This window comes from Phocoena sinus, chromosome 2 (genome assembly GCF_008692025.1).
Source record: "Phocoena sinus isolate mPhoSin1 chromosome 2, mPhoSin1.pri, whole genome shotgun sequence".
Taxonomy (NCBI): domain Eukaryota; kingdom Metazoa; phylum Chordata; class Mammalia; order Artiodactyla; family Phocoenidae; genus Phocoena; species Phocoena sinus.
In genome coordinates, this window is record NC_045764.1 from 55,412,978 (window position 1) to 55,429,896 (window position 16,919).

The 16,919-nt window shown below is 33.2% G+C and overlaps 1 long non-coding RNA gene and 1 other non-coding gene across 2 annotated transcripts; both read right to left on the reverse strand.

Annotated features, from left to right (window-relative positions):
* Positions 1 to 863: 863 nt before the first annotated feature.
* On the reverse strand, positions 864 to 16,113 carry LOC116749105. The gene is made up of 5 exons (XR_004348506.1): positions 15,427 to 16,113; positions 5,157 to 12,808; positions 4,437 to 4,551; positions 3,729 to 3,880; positions 864 to 2,017 (listed from the first exon to the last, which is right to left on the reverse strand). It is a non-coding gene; the product is annotated as an uncharacterized LOC116749105 (long non-coding RNA).
* LOC116750273 lies at positions 15,844 to 15,917 on the reverse strand. Its single transcript, XR_004348969.1, has one exon. It is a non-coding gene; the product is annotated as a small nucleolar RNA SNORD107 (small nucleolar RNA).
* Positions 16,114 to 16,919: the final 806 nt, after the last annotated feature.

Below are 16,919 nucleotides of genomic sequence, written 5' to 3' on the forward strand. Positions count from 1 at the left end.
AAAATTCAATTTTTAGCCTAATCAGTAATTATAATGGCAAATGTATCAACTGTAAAACACGAGACATTTTATTAAACCTGTTACCAAATCTGGTGAAAAATCCTTAATTAAAGAGAGGAAAATTCCTGAAATGACCCATAAGTACTTACAAATTGTGAAAAAAAAACATAATTTTGGAATTTCGATGAAACTGCATTTAAAAAGTATACAAATGGCTTTCCTATATCAATATGAAAATAAGCTAGGTGTACAATCCCCATCATTACATTAAGAAAACTATGAAATGTTTGGGAATGAACTTAAAAAAATTAAACTAGCAGTATCCCAACATAACAATTTGATAAAAAAATAGAAAGACATACCTTGCTGTTTGATAGGAAGACTCAATTTTAAAGAGATCTATTCTCTCCTAATTAATCTATTAAATTTGTTGCAAATGAAATAAAAACTGCATTATTTTTTCCAACTTGCAAAGTAATTTTAAGCGTCAATTGAGAGAAAAAAATGCAAGTACAGACAGGGAATATTCTGAAAGAGAAGAGAAATGAGATAGAACTCAATGGAATAGATAAGACTCAACAGTAATTTTAAAGTATCAATAGAAGGTAAGGCAAACCAATAAATAGAAATGCAGTCAATTATATGTCAGAAGTTCTATATGATTATGGTAGAATTAAAAATAAGTAGTAACTACTTAGGTTAAGGTGAGTAATTTGTATATGTAATGCTTTAAAACTACAGTAATGATTAATGGAAAGAGAAATAACATGACAAAATATTTGATGCAAAAAAGAAAATACAGACCAAGAAGTGATACTAATACAAACGTGTTTTTTTAAGAAAAACACAAAACTCAAAAGGCATAAAGTACATGATTATATTTTAATACACAACCAAAATACAAAACACCATAGTAAATTGATAGCAATAAAATATGGTACTTCATTTGCACTGCATGACAAATGGTTAACATCCTTAATAAAAAATGAGTTCTCAGAAACCAGTAACAAAGACATTGATATATCAATGGAATGGAAAAAAAAAACAGAAGAAACTGAAATAACACAAATGACTAGTAAGGATTAAGCATATATGAAGATGACAGAGCTGAACAGTAACAGAAGAAAAGCAATTTCTTTGTAATACCATATTACCAAAGATTAAAAATGTAACATTGGTACAGTTTTAGGAAATATACCCACATAAACACTGGGGAACAAGATTGATGAGGTCCTGTCTGTATTGTAGGGAAAACTAGTTTGGACTCAAAACTATAAATTTTGGATACCCTTAGTCCTAGCAGTTCCAATTCACTGGAATTATTTCAACAAATTAGTTGGATAAATTTACAATTTATATATAAACCATGTTTACTGTGTAGAAAATCTGTAGCTAGTATATAGATCACCCAAAAAATAACTTGCATATTAATTTATCAATACACCCAAAAGGATGTGCACAAAATTTCATTAATAGTAGATAACACAACCAAAAGGATGTGCACAAAATTTCATTAATAGTAGATAACACAGACAGAGGCGGCAGAATTAGAAGAGGAAAAAAGGCATTTAAGAAGTAAAATATTATACTTCACAAATTTCCATGTCCTTTGAAATCTTGAAAAAGATGATTTTTTATGAGTCAATTTTCAATTTCCCTGTGATAAATGAAAATTTTAAAAATGTGCACCTAATACTTATGGGAGCACTGTAATGAAGCCTTGAAATTATACCATCCTGAGCTTCTCTGTGTAATAATGCCTCCATCATTCAAGCTCCTGAGATTTAGTCCAATGGCAACAATGAAAACAGTCAACATGCCTGGTTACAGTTCTCTCCAATATCACCCTTTAGGTCACTTTGAAACTTCAGCCTTCTCAGACTGTTTTTGTGATCTACAGGGAGTGTCCATTGCAACATATCAATGAGGAATCTCTATACATTATGAAGACTGTCTTTGGTTTTACTGAAGATGGTGGCAGAAGCAATGGCATCAGTTTTTCCTATTCAGACATCACCTGAGAGGACACATTGGGGAAAAAAATGGGAAAACTTTAGTAGCATACTTCATGATGCAACAGCTATTCTATTATGAAGAAATAACAGGTGGATCAAAATTCATTTTGGAATTTTCTAACAATGAGAAAGCCGGATATTGGGAGTTCTTCTTACATCTTGCTAAATGGACTGATCCTTCAAACTTTCTCTTCATGTTGTCTGTATTTCTTTTTTACTATGTGTGGTTTCTTCTATCTCCAGATCACTCATTCATGATATCATGAAATCTACATACATTTCTGTACAAGAAATATAACAATGCTTAAATACTGCAATGAAAATAACCAAGGAGCTTAGTCCATTTGACAAGAAAAACAGTAACTATATTAAAGATATAGAGACTAAAACGGAACTTAGGAAAAGATTTGGCTCCTGACCCATTCATTATTCCAGGGTCCATCAAAATTCCTGAGTAGGTACCTCCCAAAAAACCATTAATCTTCTATTTAGCTATGATTTATCCTGAGGAAAAAATAAACATTTTATGATTAAAACTTCCACTTTCAAGGTTATCCCATGGACAGGAGGTAGGCAATGAGGGTCTATGAGAAAGAATGTCTAAGGAATTTGTCAGCATTCACTCTTCACAGCACATCCCATGAATTATTAACCTTCCTGTGGGGTATAGTAAAAAATGAAGGGAAAAACTCCTGGTGTGTTAAGAGCAGGGATTCAGTATGTGTTATAACATTATTGATTTCATCAACAATTGTCCCCACTCATTCTTTTTTTAACAGTTCCATAGCTTTTGTAGTTCTAAGATTGTACCTTTTGGTATCAACATATTGCACCCTGGGCCTTTTCCCTTTTGCATTCCCCAAACTGACTTAATCCAAAAACCATGAACTTTTAACTTCTTATCTTTTGCCTAATTTACTCCCCAAATCACTAAACAATTCAGTAAGACTTTATTTTATGCCAGGCAATGAATAAGACGTTTGTTGGAAATTATCTGCAAGGGATTCTGAGTGTGAGAGAAGTGAAATTCTGAAAATCAAGGACCACCCCCCCAAAAAGAAAACAAAACAAAAACTACTGAAGCACCACATTTGTAGCTCTTACCTACTGTGCCTTCTTTCATCTGGTTTTACAAGCTGTCTGGGTCTGCAGTCACCTTGGCACTATCCCACCATGCTATGGAACTTTGGTTGGCCATATGGCACCATTAGCCAACAGAATATGGCATAAAAGATGCTACATGACTTCTGAAACTAGTTCAGAAAGGCCATGCCACTTTTACAAGGCTCTCTTCTTACACTTATTTTTATGATTCATATGGGAACCCGGCTGTGCGAAGGTACTCTAGTTTAAAGCCTCAGCTAAGCCCAACCTTCCAAGTCATCTAAAACCAGTGCCAGACGTGAGTGAAAAAGTATCCAGAAGACTCCAGTGGTCTGAATCACTCTCAATTATTCGATTGGGCCTTCCCAATTGATCCCACAGACATTCTAGCACTGTCAGAAATTTTCACTCACAGTAGCCATGGAAATAACACAATAATGTATTACCCATAACTAAGTTTTAGGATAATTTGTTACTCATACGTTACCCTGAACAATATCCACTAGCTGCCACCAAAAATCCATCAAGCTTAAGAAAAGCAGAATAATCAATTCCTGTCTAACCAAAGTGTCCCTCCCTGAATCAAATGAGAACTCAAAGTGTCCTTACACAATCATCGCCAAGGGGTTCTCCTGGGCCCAGGGATGGATGGGAGTGACGAATGCTTGAAAAGAAGAATACTGCAACAGGTCTCATGGTACCAATTATTGAGATTAAAAACAAAGATGGCAAAAGTGTCTTTTCTTGGAACTATCATCTCCCTATAGGGAAAAACAAGAAACATTATAAGGTAAAATACATAGCATTCTGACCAAACACTGAAGTAGCAGGTAAATGGAGGCTCATGTTGAACTTTGTTACAATTTCAGTTAAGGCTTAGTAACAGTTCCTCATTAATCAATCCTATAGCTGATTCAACTCTCCAACTTCAACATGACTTCATTACTACTACTCTTCTATATCAGTATCTTTTTTAGGTTGCCATGAACTTCTCTTTTTCACACCACAAAACTACACATGCAAAAATAGTTGGTCTATTCTCTAATTTATAATTATTAAAATATTGATCATTTCCTTTATAATATTAGTTGTCATCTTTCGTCATAAGTAAATTAATTGAAGGAAGGCATACGTACCTACATTATTCATGGATTCCATATTTATAAAACTGTACTTTAAAATAACTGGTTTATTTATTCTCAGGAATGTTTGTAACTCAAAGGTACTCAAGAACAAAGTCTGCCCCCAGTGTTATTTTCTTGAACCTAGCCAAAATCTCATCCTAATACAGTATTTCTTGATCCAGAACCTTCTTACCTGTGGTTTACAGTTCAGATTTATAAATTAAGGAACTTCACAGGAAGAATGTTCCTGATGATGTCAGACATTCTCAGGTTATCTGCATGTTATGCCTTTCTTTCATCACGTTCACCTGAGAAGCAAGTATACAATATTTGACTTTAGAACTGACAGGAATAGTGAATGGAAATAATTAAACTAGCAAATATGACTGCCCAAAGAGACTTTTCTTACTTTTTCACCTTTTCAGAGTACCTGTAGCACAAACATTGAGACTACTGAAACATTTTTCATGCCAATTCTGAATAATCTAAAAAGCCATAAAGACCTATTTGAAATCCTTCTGAGAGACTCAACTACCATAAAAGAAAACAATCCGTTCTCCAATTATGCCCATTACTAAGAGTAATTCGAGTTTATCCCAAGAGATTCCTCCCCCTTACAATATGCCACAAATATGGCACTGCCTTATAAAATTACCCTTTGTGTTTGTCAACCCAAATATAATTGTTTTTGCTTTTTGCTGTACGTGAGCTCTCACTGTTGTGGCCTCTCCCGTTGTGGAGCACAAGCTCCGGATGCACAGGCTCAGCGGCCATGGCTCACGGGCCTAGCCGCTCCGCGGCATGTGGGATCTTCCCGGACCGGGGCATGAACCCGTGTCCCCTGCATCGGCAGGCGGACTCTCAACCACTGCACCACCAGGGAAGCGCCCAAATATAATTGTTTAGCACCTACCTCAAATGCCATCTTCTCCCTTCTTTCCGTGGATAGTCCAATACTCTGTTTCACTGTGTAAAACTCCTTGTCGCACTAGCACTATTATCTAAGTCACACGCTCTTCACGATCACTCAAAAACTATTCATAACAGTCACTGGGAATACAAAGCTGGATACAACAGCCCAACACTCCCGAGATGTCAATAGGTAACGATGAAGACAGGCACAAATTGGTTGTATCTTTAAAATTTCCTCTGCTGTTTAAATGTTGCTTCTGAAATACCTTTAAAGTTTTAAAGGCAGAAAGTGGCAGCAGTCCCTTCTTTTCTGATCTTTTTACACAGTAATGTTAAAATTTTGCCATGTTTTTCCAGACAACTTTCTATTCAATAATTCACATTTGCATTTTAGATTTTCATGTAGCAATACACAAATATATAAACAATGTTTTAGTATTTAACTTACACATGTACAAAAAGTTCAAAAAGAATGCCAAAATAATCACTATTGTAGTTAACACTAATGAGTAAGCATTACTTAACTCCATTATCATGTCTGAATAATCCCATTCCCAAGGAACAGTAACCATTAATATTTCAAATAGAAAAACCGGAGGCATATGGACACACCTCAGCACACACACTTAGTTGATATTTGTACAAAAATGACAATTTAAAAAATCAACTTAACATCCTTCAATATCAGAATACTTTTTCAATGTTTGAATAATATCCATATGAATTAGCTATCATTAGAATTGTTGATGATGTGTATTTCATACATTCAAATTATTTGTTATACTTGATCTATAACATACTTTCTTCTTTATGGATTTGAGTAGGAATATATAAAATTCCGTCAACAGATTATATCATTTCAACAATTTTTCACATTCAAATTTCAATTGTCATTGCCAAACTGTTGTTCAAAAAGGTGTACTGATTACACTTTGATAATAATGGATAGGATTCTAAGAAATTTCCGTTATTTACATTATAGGCAACTGAGAATACTTTTGACATTGGTTACTGATTATAACATACAAATTAACTGCTCTCCAGAAAATTTTCAAAAGCTCTTAGAAAAATAAAATATTCATAATCATGGAAATTCTGTTCTCATACAGATGTATATATGTAAACATTAAAAAAACATATCCACAGTATTTTATATAAAATGCTTAAACATTTTTAAGCATTATATAAAATGCTTAAACATTTTATATAAAAATTAACATTCATTTAGATATAACATGAAGTGGGCTTCTACACGTTTAAGCTTACAATTGAAATACTATTTCCATTAAAAAAAAAGTAAAGCTATAATCTAGTAAATGAGAAAGAACACTATCATATCTATACCCCTAAAACTAATTTTACATATGTACATGTATATACATTTATAATATGCATGCATATACATATATAAATTTGCAAACAGTAGGTTTACATAGCATAGCAAAATAACCATTACTTCAGCAATGTTATATAACTATGAATATACCTGCAGTTTAAAATGACAATTCCCTTCTCATGTCTTCCTTTTTCTTCCTAAAGATGAAAATAAATCCCATGGGCATTTTTCTTTGCTTGTTAAAAGTATACAATCTAATCTTTTCTTATAACATGAGAACCTAAAAATCTGAAGATATGGAGACAATCTGTGTACCCCTATCCCCCAAAACCCACTACATAAACACCAAAATGTTACAAAGCCCTAAAAGGCCAATTACTAGTTACCTATTACACTGCTAAAACATTTATAGAAGCCACCTCATGATACTTTACAATGAGCTATTTACAAATTTGTACTTCGTGAAATTCCATGCATCTAGAAAAACTAATTTTTAAATGATAAATTTACTGTTATTTACAAGGTTGTCTTGAATGTTGTCATGCAGTCCAATTAAACACAAAACTGTATAATTCAAAGAGAATAAAATCTCCTGATTAAAATACGTAATGCTCTATCAGCAACACAACTACAAATTATGACTTGGCTTTTTTAATGTATAAAAATCCAAGCACTAAACAATGATTAAAATGCAAAATTTTCTTTTAGATGAGAATGCAAAAGTTAAAAATACCCTTTTAACTTTTGCTTTCCCATAACTCAACAGATCCCGAAATATGTATATAGCTCAAGAAATCCACAGTTCCATCAATTTCACTGCTGAGACATAAGAAAACAATGAAACTTTACAGTGAATTATTTACAAAATTATACTTTGTGAGACTCTATACATCTAGAAATTCTAGATGATAAAAATTAAAAACTGGTATCTGCCTATTTACAAAGTTGTCTTGAATATTGTCATGCAACCAAGGGAACACATACAGAACTGTGTATAGTTCCAGGAGGTAGTATAAAATCTGACCAAGTCATTTATTAATTTGAATATTAAGGGAAAAAAAAGAAAACAAAGTAAAAAAAAGAAATACAAGGGAAGGGATGAGTAGTTGGAGCAAAGAGGATTTCTAGGGCCATTAAAATATGATGACAATGAATACGTCATTATATGCTTGCCTAAACCCAAAGAATGTACAACACCACGAGTTAACCATAATATAAACTACTGACATTGGGTGACTTATGATGTGTCAATATGGGCTTATGAATTATAACAAATGTACCACTCTGATGGGGGAATGTGATAATAGCCGTGGATTATACACGTGCTGGGTTGATAATGGGGGAGGAATTATGCACGTGTTGGGGCAGGGGACATATGGGAAATCTCTGTGCCTTCCCCTCAATTTTTCTATGACCTTAAAACTGCCCTTAATAAGAAGTCTTAATAAAAAATAATAATATAAATGAACTATATCAGGAATCTCGGTACATCCAGAAGTACCAAGTGAATTTACATGGTGTAAGTTTTAAATATACATACTTGATACAATGGCAAATTCTTCTTCTATATGAGAACAGGGTAAATGCATAATCTTGTCAACATTTCCTCTTAACAACCGAACTAATATGATAAATTTTGCATAGCTCCAAGAGCCTGTTTGTCAACTTCATTGCCATGTTGATTTTAAAAGACAACAGTATCAATAGTAACACATTTACAATGAAAGTTTTTACAAAATTATACTTTTTGAGACTCTCAGTACATCTAGAAATACCAGATGTTTAAAACTAAATTATTTCTCTTGTCCCTTACTTACAAAATTGTCTTGGTTATTGCCATGTAACAAATGAACAGAAACATTTCTATAAAATGTTCTTTAGAAGAGTGAATTTCATCATGAACCTCAGCACATCTGGGAAGATAAGTTATACCTACATGTCCCACAAAGAGGTAAAATTATATGTATATCAGAAATGTCTATATCTAGAAAGAACATGTGTTTGTAATGTAATTACATACACAGAAGTCTAAATGTCACTCAGCTAAGTACCATTTCATTCTACAAGAATAAAAAAGCTTGTGCTATTAATTTTAGGTAAATATACGTTCAAAACTATGACAGAAATTTCTGCACATCTATTGAATTATACGGTATAAAAAACAAACATCTGATCACATGCACACAACTACCTAATAATTCCCCCCTCCCATACAGACCAAGTATAAACACATAGGGGTCATGTAACACTTCTATTGGTAATAGATATTTTTCACCATTAGTTCAACATTAATATATTAATTGTGTGTATGTGTGTGTATGGAGACGGAGTTCTAAATACCTAGGAAGTTGTTATAGAAGAGCTTGTCTGTTCAACACACAGCAGTCAAATGCTTCCCTGCTCTGTCCCAACATTTAAAACTCCAAAATTTGATTGGAGTAAGAAAAACTGTACAAGTTTACGTACTTAAAAATATGAATGGCAATGATTTCTACACTTTAAACAAAGAATGTCTAATTACAAAACCTCAAGAACATAAAAACAAAAAACCCTCAAAAGTCAAGCCTAATTCATGAAGATGCTCACTCTATCTATGATCAATGATTATAACTTTAACATTTAAGTGAAAAGGTATTTCCAAAATTGACAGATATTATATATCCAAAATTATTTCATGAAATAACATGTATCTTCCATACAGAAAAGAAAGTAATAATACAATCCGGAGCAACCAAATATATCCCAAATAGACATGGTTTAGCAATTCAATTTACCAAAACAGTGTTTTCACCTTTGTCTATCAGTTTGGTACTCACAAAATATATGCCTACTCAGCAAATCCTAGGCAGATGTTATTTAAAAAAAAAAACAAAACCAACATTTGTTTACCACATATCTAGCAGCCTCACAGTATCCTCCAGCAACTAAATAATGTTTATAAACTAAAACTTCCTATATCATCTGCCCTCAAGGCCAAATGGTAATTGTTTAGGCCAAAAAATAATTCCATTCTATGACTTTTAATATCACTAGTTTTATAAAACACATGTGTGCATGTATTCATGTGTGTGTATATGTATACATATGTATATGTTAAGAAATCCCTATAAATCAAGGACTAAAAGTTTAAAGCAAAACTATTATACATTCTAACTATTTTATTAACAACCATCTATAAAAACACCCCTTTAGCGGCCCAATTATTCGCTAAGATAAGCTGACAATTAGCAAAAATTTTCACTCTATATAGTTAATATTTTACAAAATATGCAAAAATTATAGCTAATATGCCTAAAAAACATGCAATAATGGTGTCTATTATATTCACATAATACAAAAACATTCCTTTGGTCAGCCCACTATTTAATGAACTCAGGTGTGATACACCATCACTAACATCATCCATAAAAATTTACAAATTGCCTATACAACTAGAAATAAGTACTTTAAAACAACAATTCACTATTTTCATTAAAAGTCAAATTCTACTCACAAATGAAAACATTTTTAACCTATGCTATTTTACCACATGTGGAGCTTTCTTTAAGATATACAAAGAGCTGTGTTCTATTTGTACACAAATATATCTGAAAACTATCAAGGCAGTCCAGTGACGTTTTCACCATGATGAATCCTGTCATAAAACAATGATATATTTATATTAAATACTACACAATGTATTTCTCACAACCTAAAAATTGAGTCTAGTGATCCAATGAACACAATGAGAGGCTAAATGGAACATTTTTTTTTGGCAAACAAAAATATTTCTATCCTATTAGGTTGGTATGTATTTACAATGATGTTTATACATGTAGAAAATTAGAGGTTAAAAAAAGAAAAAGAAAATTAGAGGTTAAACATTATAACACTGTTTATAACAAACTGTTTAACAATTTCTACCAGAAGTGAATACTGATAGGCAATTCCACTGGCAAAACGAAAAAAATTCTACCTGTGTTTAATATTAGAATATTCATAAAATATATGTAGATGCCCAACATATCTGAGCATGGAGTAAAGCCTGGATGCTGTTTAAGAACTGTCTCTGTGCATATGCATATAAACACACAACCCTCCAAAACCCCCTAATTCTCTATCTCCTAAATTCAGCTTTTATTTACCTAATACAAAGCGGTCTAGAAATTCCTCAGTAACCAACATTATATTCTAGTAACTGAAGTGCCCAAAATGTCACCCACCTCTATGCCTGATAGGATGGTACAGCACAGTAGTCTTTCTATTATATACAAAGCAATAAAAAACACCCACTGAACCCTGATCATACAAGTGTTCATAGAGGCTCTTCTCCTGTGCAAAAATTCCATCATGATAAGGCAATCTCATACCATACAAATTGTAACATAAAAATCATTTACAGGGTAACATCTACAACCAGATAGAGCACCCTTAATAAAATTTCTTAGGTAACAACTGTATACAGAACAATCCCCCTCCCCAAAAAAACCCACCACAATAATCCAATCAAATGATTTCAAACGTACATCATTCAGAGTTATTCTAACAATCCTTATTTCTATAATCATGTATTAAAAATAATTCTTCTACATATATTAGCAAACTCTTTGTTAGCATTTGCAATACATTAAGAAATATCACAAAGCAATTATATTTGGTTATTTCATACACAGTATTCTCAAAATGCATATAAATAGTAATTAGTGCCTTCCTTTGCTTTTATGATTGATATATTAAACATTCCCATGTCCTTCTCTTTTCTGCTATCCATAAATAATACAGAATTGTGTATAGCTTACAAAATGTCCTCAGAATCCCTTTCTTAAGTCTTTTCCAGAAGACAATTTTACCAAACATGTTTTTAGAAACTTCCTTAGGAAACAAGCTGTATTATTACAACATTCATCTTAAAAAGTATCTAAAAATAATAGATTTGTTTATAAATGTAGGCCTCTGTACTTGAGTATTAGATTCCAAAAGATTAAACAAAGAAAGAATACAATACAATAAACTATTACATGTTGAATTTCATTCTCTTCATCTCCTAACATTCAATGAACAGTTCACACATATTCATCATTCACTGGGTATTTTAATTTCAATACCATTACCCAAACACAATTTTTCTAAGTATTTAAATAAATTCATAAGGTACATATATCTAGTTAATTAGTTAATAGGATTAGATTTCAAGTTGTTTTAAAATGCCGTGGGGGAAAATAAGGTTTATCACGTATTCATACAAATGCCACATATACAGGGCTTTTTACTGGTAACTTTTGAAGGCAAGTTGATATTCCATGGCAAGGAAAATATTCCACCCCACCAATCCAAAGACTGCCAATGAAATGCAAATATACAAGAGCCACGATGAAGTACAGGCCAGTATAAATTTCTATTTTGTCTGTAATTTTAGAGCTGGTGAAGCTTCCAGCTAAACTCAAGATCTGTTGTCCTTCCCTTCCTATCCACATATTCTTACAGGGTTAGCTTATGTTCACTTGAGTTTGTACAGACTAGCCAATACTTCAAGTTTTACCCAGCTGAAATAATTTTCAATTCAGTAGATACCCTTCACACACTTGAATCTTGGGGAGAAACCTGGAATGAGAGATGCTGTCCTGATGCTGTTGGATCAGGCAAATCAATACAGATTAAAAGATCTAGAAAATGTCTCTACAGGAGAGCCCTGGCCAAAAACCCCTTAAATTGGTGTGAGGTGTAGACTTCCGTAGCAGTTCATAAGTACAATTGCTCAGGATACTCCAGAAAAATCTGTTCATCTATGTTAACAGAAAAACGGTTTGCAAAACTACCCTAAAATCATCCTGGGTTGCAATCACATTGTATCTTGCTGTGCAAATTTCTTGAGATTCTTATGGACCAAAGGGTAAGAGGAAAGGAGTGTCTGAATTTTATGAATCCAAATGTTCAGCCACTAGAACTGGAAAATTTCCAGTTTTGACAGTGGCAAAAGATGTTCTAAATATTATCAGTTTACATAATCTTTGTCCTCTTCTCTGATTATTGCTTATTTCTAACACTTTTAAAACATGTCAACTGCAGATTTAGGAAGGACATGATGTGGTTTCGTCATCTTTCCCAAAGACTGTTATGGCAGACAGATCAATTAGAGAATCTGAAGCTAGAAGTAAGGGGACCAGTTAGAAGTTTCAATATGAAAGGTAGCTCCAAAACAGCCATATATATTGGAGTATCTATTGTACAAAAAAGATTCTAAGTTTCTGGATGAAATCCTTTGTCCATCCTTCTTAGGCTCCATTCATGTCCATGAATGATAGCCAATCACCTTCTAGTTGACATCATGTTTCAAATCTCTGTAAAATTGATAGTGAAATATATATTACACGATGATTTTAAAAGGATTTATGAATTAATTTGAGATATTTCCCATTTATTTGCCATTACTTTCTTTGAATTATCTGTACATGTGTTTGTCATTTCAAAAACAAGTATTCAAAGTCTTTTCTTTTACAATGAATTGTAGTACAATGTTTAAGGTGCATTATAAAACCCAAGAGAATAAATAATCAATATATTTTTCCAACCTAAATAATATCACAGATGAATTTTCACATACTTTTATGTGGTCAAGTACTCTGTTAGCCACTAATAAGTAAACTCTGTTGTATATGCCTCAACAACTATGACCTCTTGATTTCTAAGAGGTATGCTCTAGAAATAAATTCAAATAAAGACATGCCTTTTGTTTCTGTACATGAAGATTTATTCTCCAGTGAGCTAGACTAAACAGGGAAAGGTGTCTTGTAAGAAGAGACAACAATTTCTCTTTCCAGCAAAGCCCCAAATCAAAATTTGGCACTCTCACATAAGTGAGTTGAAGGCAGTACCATCCAGGGAATTCCCTGGCGGTCCAGTGATTAGGACTCCACACTTTCACTACTGAGGGCCTGGTTTCAATCCCTGGTCTGGGAACTAAGATCCCATAAGCCACACAGCGCAGGCAGTGGGGCGGGGGAGAAAGTACCACCCAATTCCCTGCTTCCAGGCTGTGGCACAATAAACTTCCTTGTTTCTTGACTCAACCCTTACAAAAAAAAAAAAAAAATCAGAAAATAAAGGTTAAATGGGAAGCCAAATTTTGCCTATACTATAAGGCAAATTTCTTGTACCTCTTGTTCATTCACATGTTGATTCTACCAGTAATTAAGACAACAATGTAACAAAACTTACTATCCATCGAAAACCTACTAGATGCCAACTTTTATGATAGGCCTTGGAAAAAGAACAGTCATAATGACACCAACTCCTCTAGTGAACCATTAATGTTTCATTCTCCTATCTATGCAAATTCTTGTAATCATTTTTCCAAAACTTGTCATGTTATAATCTTAGACAAACAAAAATATTATTCAGTAACTCAAGGCTTTTATAAAAGTTTCTTCTTCGGTGTGACTTAAGCGATTTTGGGAGGTGGAATATTTGTATTGTTACTTTGACATCACTTAGGGCCATAATTCACTCTTTTAGTCGAGAAAACACCCTGTCTAAAATTCAAATCCAGTGTCTAGCCAAGTTCTCTAGAGAGGGTTACACATTATGCAAAAGATAATTAGAAAAATATAATGCCTGAATTTTCTGCCATCCTACAAAAGAAAAATTGGTATCACTGCAATAACTTATTCTCATAGTAATCATATCACAATTTTTAAAAATCCTCTGTGATTTCTTATGTTATTCAGTCCAAGCCATGGAAATGAAGTCTCCTTGTTTCAAGTCTGGGTTCATTCTTCAGTTGCTATAGCATGGGGAGTGACTCTGTTTTGACTCATATTTTATATTCTTTACCACTTACAAACCTAGAAGAATCCCAACTAAAGTGACTAATTTTCAGATTTCATAAGTAAAGTGGACAGTTCATTATAACACTAACACTACAGAGAACCATCATTACAAAACAGTACTAGATTTCAATAACCAATATGGCCAGAGTATTTATTTACTGCTAAGCTATAACATATTTGATGAAATTTCCCCAGAAAACAGGACACGTGGAAATCTATTGGTATTGCCAGTTTATGGTCCACTTAAAATGACCCAGAAGTGGATGCTTAAAATAAAATACATATGCCTAAATGCAAAGTAATTCAAGTTATGCATAGTTCAGTGACTAAAACAGAATGTAAACTGGATAAACCTTACCCTAAAAGTATAAGTAATAGGTAGAAGTTACCACATCTAGGAAATCAACACACTATTCACTGAGATCATATCTACTCTTAGAAATATTTGTTAAAACATCTACGGCTTCCTAGAAATTTTTGTTTATTGGTCATTTTTATGACTGAAGGACAGAAGTCATAGAAACAAGGTTTCTTCATCTACCATTTGCGAAGTTGAATGAAGAATCCTGTAGCAAAAACCCAGCAGCTCCCCTGTACTAACTGCTCCTATTCACTGCTGGCAAAGATGGACTGGCCATGTGAACACCTGAAGCTGTATATTAACATTCACATCTAGAACAAACATAACTGGATTTCAAATACTGCTCTTCTAGTAGGCCTTCACCATATAACTAAACTGAAACAGCACTTTATTTCCACTTTCCAACGAAAGTGACTAAAATGTATCCCTATAAATACATTGTAAACTTCATGACAAAGTATTTAGCTTTTCTGAAACACATCCTGGTAATACACTAAATAGCTATTCCCAGATAAGGGTCAAACTGCCTACTGAGACTACGGAGTATTAAGAGTATGAAATTAGATATCAGACAGCCCTAGATTCTAATTTCAGATATTTCACTAAAAGAAGTAACTGTAAAGTATCTAATAACATTTAAAAAAATCAGTAATGTCATATTTCTTAAACATTTACCCTGTGATAGGCTCTGAACGCACTGACCAACTGCAAGCAACTGAAGAAAAAAAAAAAATTCCTTAAACACCAACATCCCTGTAAGGGCACTTACCACATTCATTGCGTTTCATATGTGTCCCATAAATATTCTTTCTGGACAACGCTTAGACACCTAGAACTCTGTCATTCAATGTCTGATCCAAGAGGTGGCAGCTTCCTTTTTATATGTCTTTGTTTCCATCTCGCCACCTGTGTGCCTTCTGAGATCCAAGGGTGAGCTCCCATTTTTGCTTTGAACAGTGTGTGTGGGCACAAACACACACACACATATATGTGTATATAAAAAAAAGAAAAAAGAGAAAATAATTAGCTCAGAAAAATCTATGAAAAGAAAATAAGGGATGTTTGAAAAACTGGCGAAGTGTACGACTACACCTGCCATTTCTAGCTATTCAGTTTTCACATGTCAAGCCAACATTTTCTGCCAAGAATAATGTCCTCTGAAAAGTCTATTGAGGCACATTGACTGGATTTCAGAGTGTCCTTTTAAGCTCAAATTTTGAAATCATCATGTTCAGACAAGGTCCTGTGTCATCATAAACCTAGTCAAGGCCTCTGCAATACACTCCTACTTTTTTCTTTAAACAAGGTTATTTTACCTTGTGGTTTGGTCCACAAAAGGAGTGGTTTGTTTCTGTCCTAAAGGCAGCTAATACGACTTTTAGCCTTGTTGCAACACTACTGGGTAGAATCCACAATGACATTTCAGAAAATTCAGTGAACAGATTCTCTCTTCCTTTGGCACTGCATATGACTGAAAAAGGTTCAAGACAAAAAAAAAAAAAAAAAAAAAGATAACATGCATTGCTTTATTTTAAGAAAATACAAATACTGAAAATTATTATATTTATGGCCAGTCCCAAGGGAATTAGAATGCAAAGATGAGTACAACAGAATCTGGCAATGTATTATAAACTGAAAACCATGTATCTGAAAATTTCATGATACAGTAGAGGCTTATAACGGACTATGTGCTGTAATCAGTAAAAGTTTTATTTGAAATTAATACAATAAAGTGTTTCTGATCTTTGTAAGATTTTGAGAATTCTAGACAAGTACTACCATTTTCACATAATTCCATAAATTACCTCTACCAGTAAAGACCTATAAAACAAAACATCAGCTTTGTTTACAAAAATTAAAGACTTCTGATCTCACTTATAATGTGGAATCTAAAAAATCTGAAGAATAGAATGGTGATTGCTTCCAGGGTCTTAGGGGGTGGGGGAAATAGGGAGATGTTGATCAAAGGCAATAAACTTTCAATTATAAGATGAATAAGTTCTAGGGACCTAATGAACAGCATGTTGACTAGTTAACAATATTACATTGTATACTAAAAATCTGCTAAGATGGTAGATCTTAAATATTCTCACACACACAAAAAAAGAAATGATAACTATGTAAGGTAACAGACGTGCTAACTAAACTTACTGCGGTAATCTTCTCACTATATATACACATTACAAGACATCGTGCTGCGTACCTTAAAATTATACAATGTTATTTATCACTTAGATATCAATGAAGTTGGAAAAAATTACA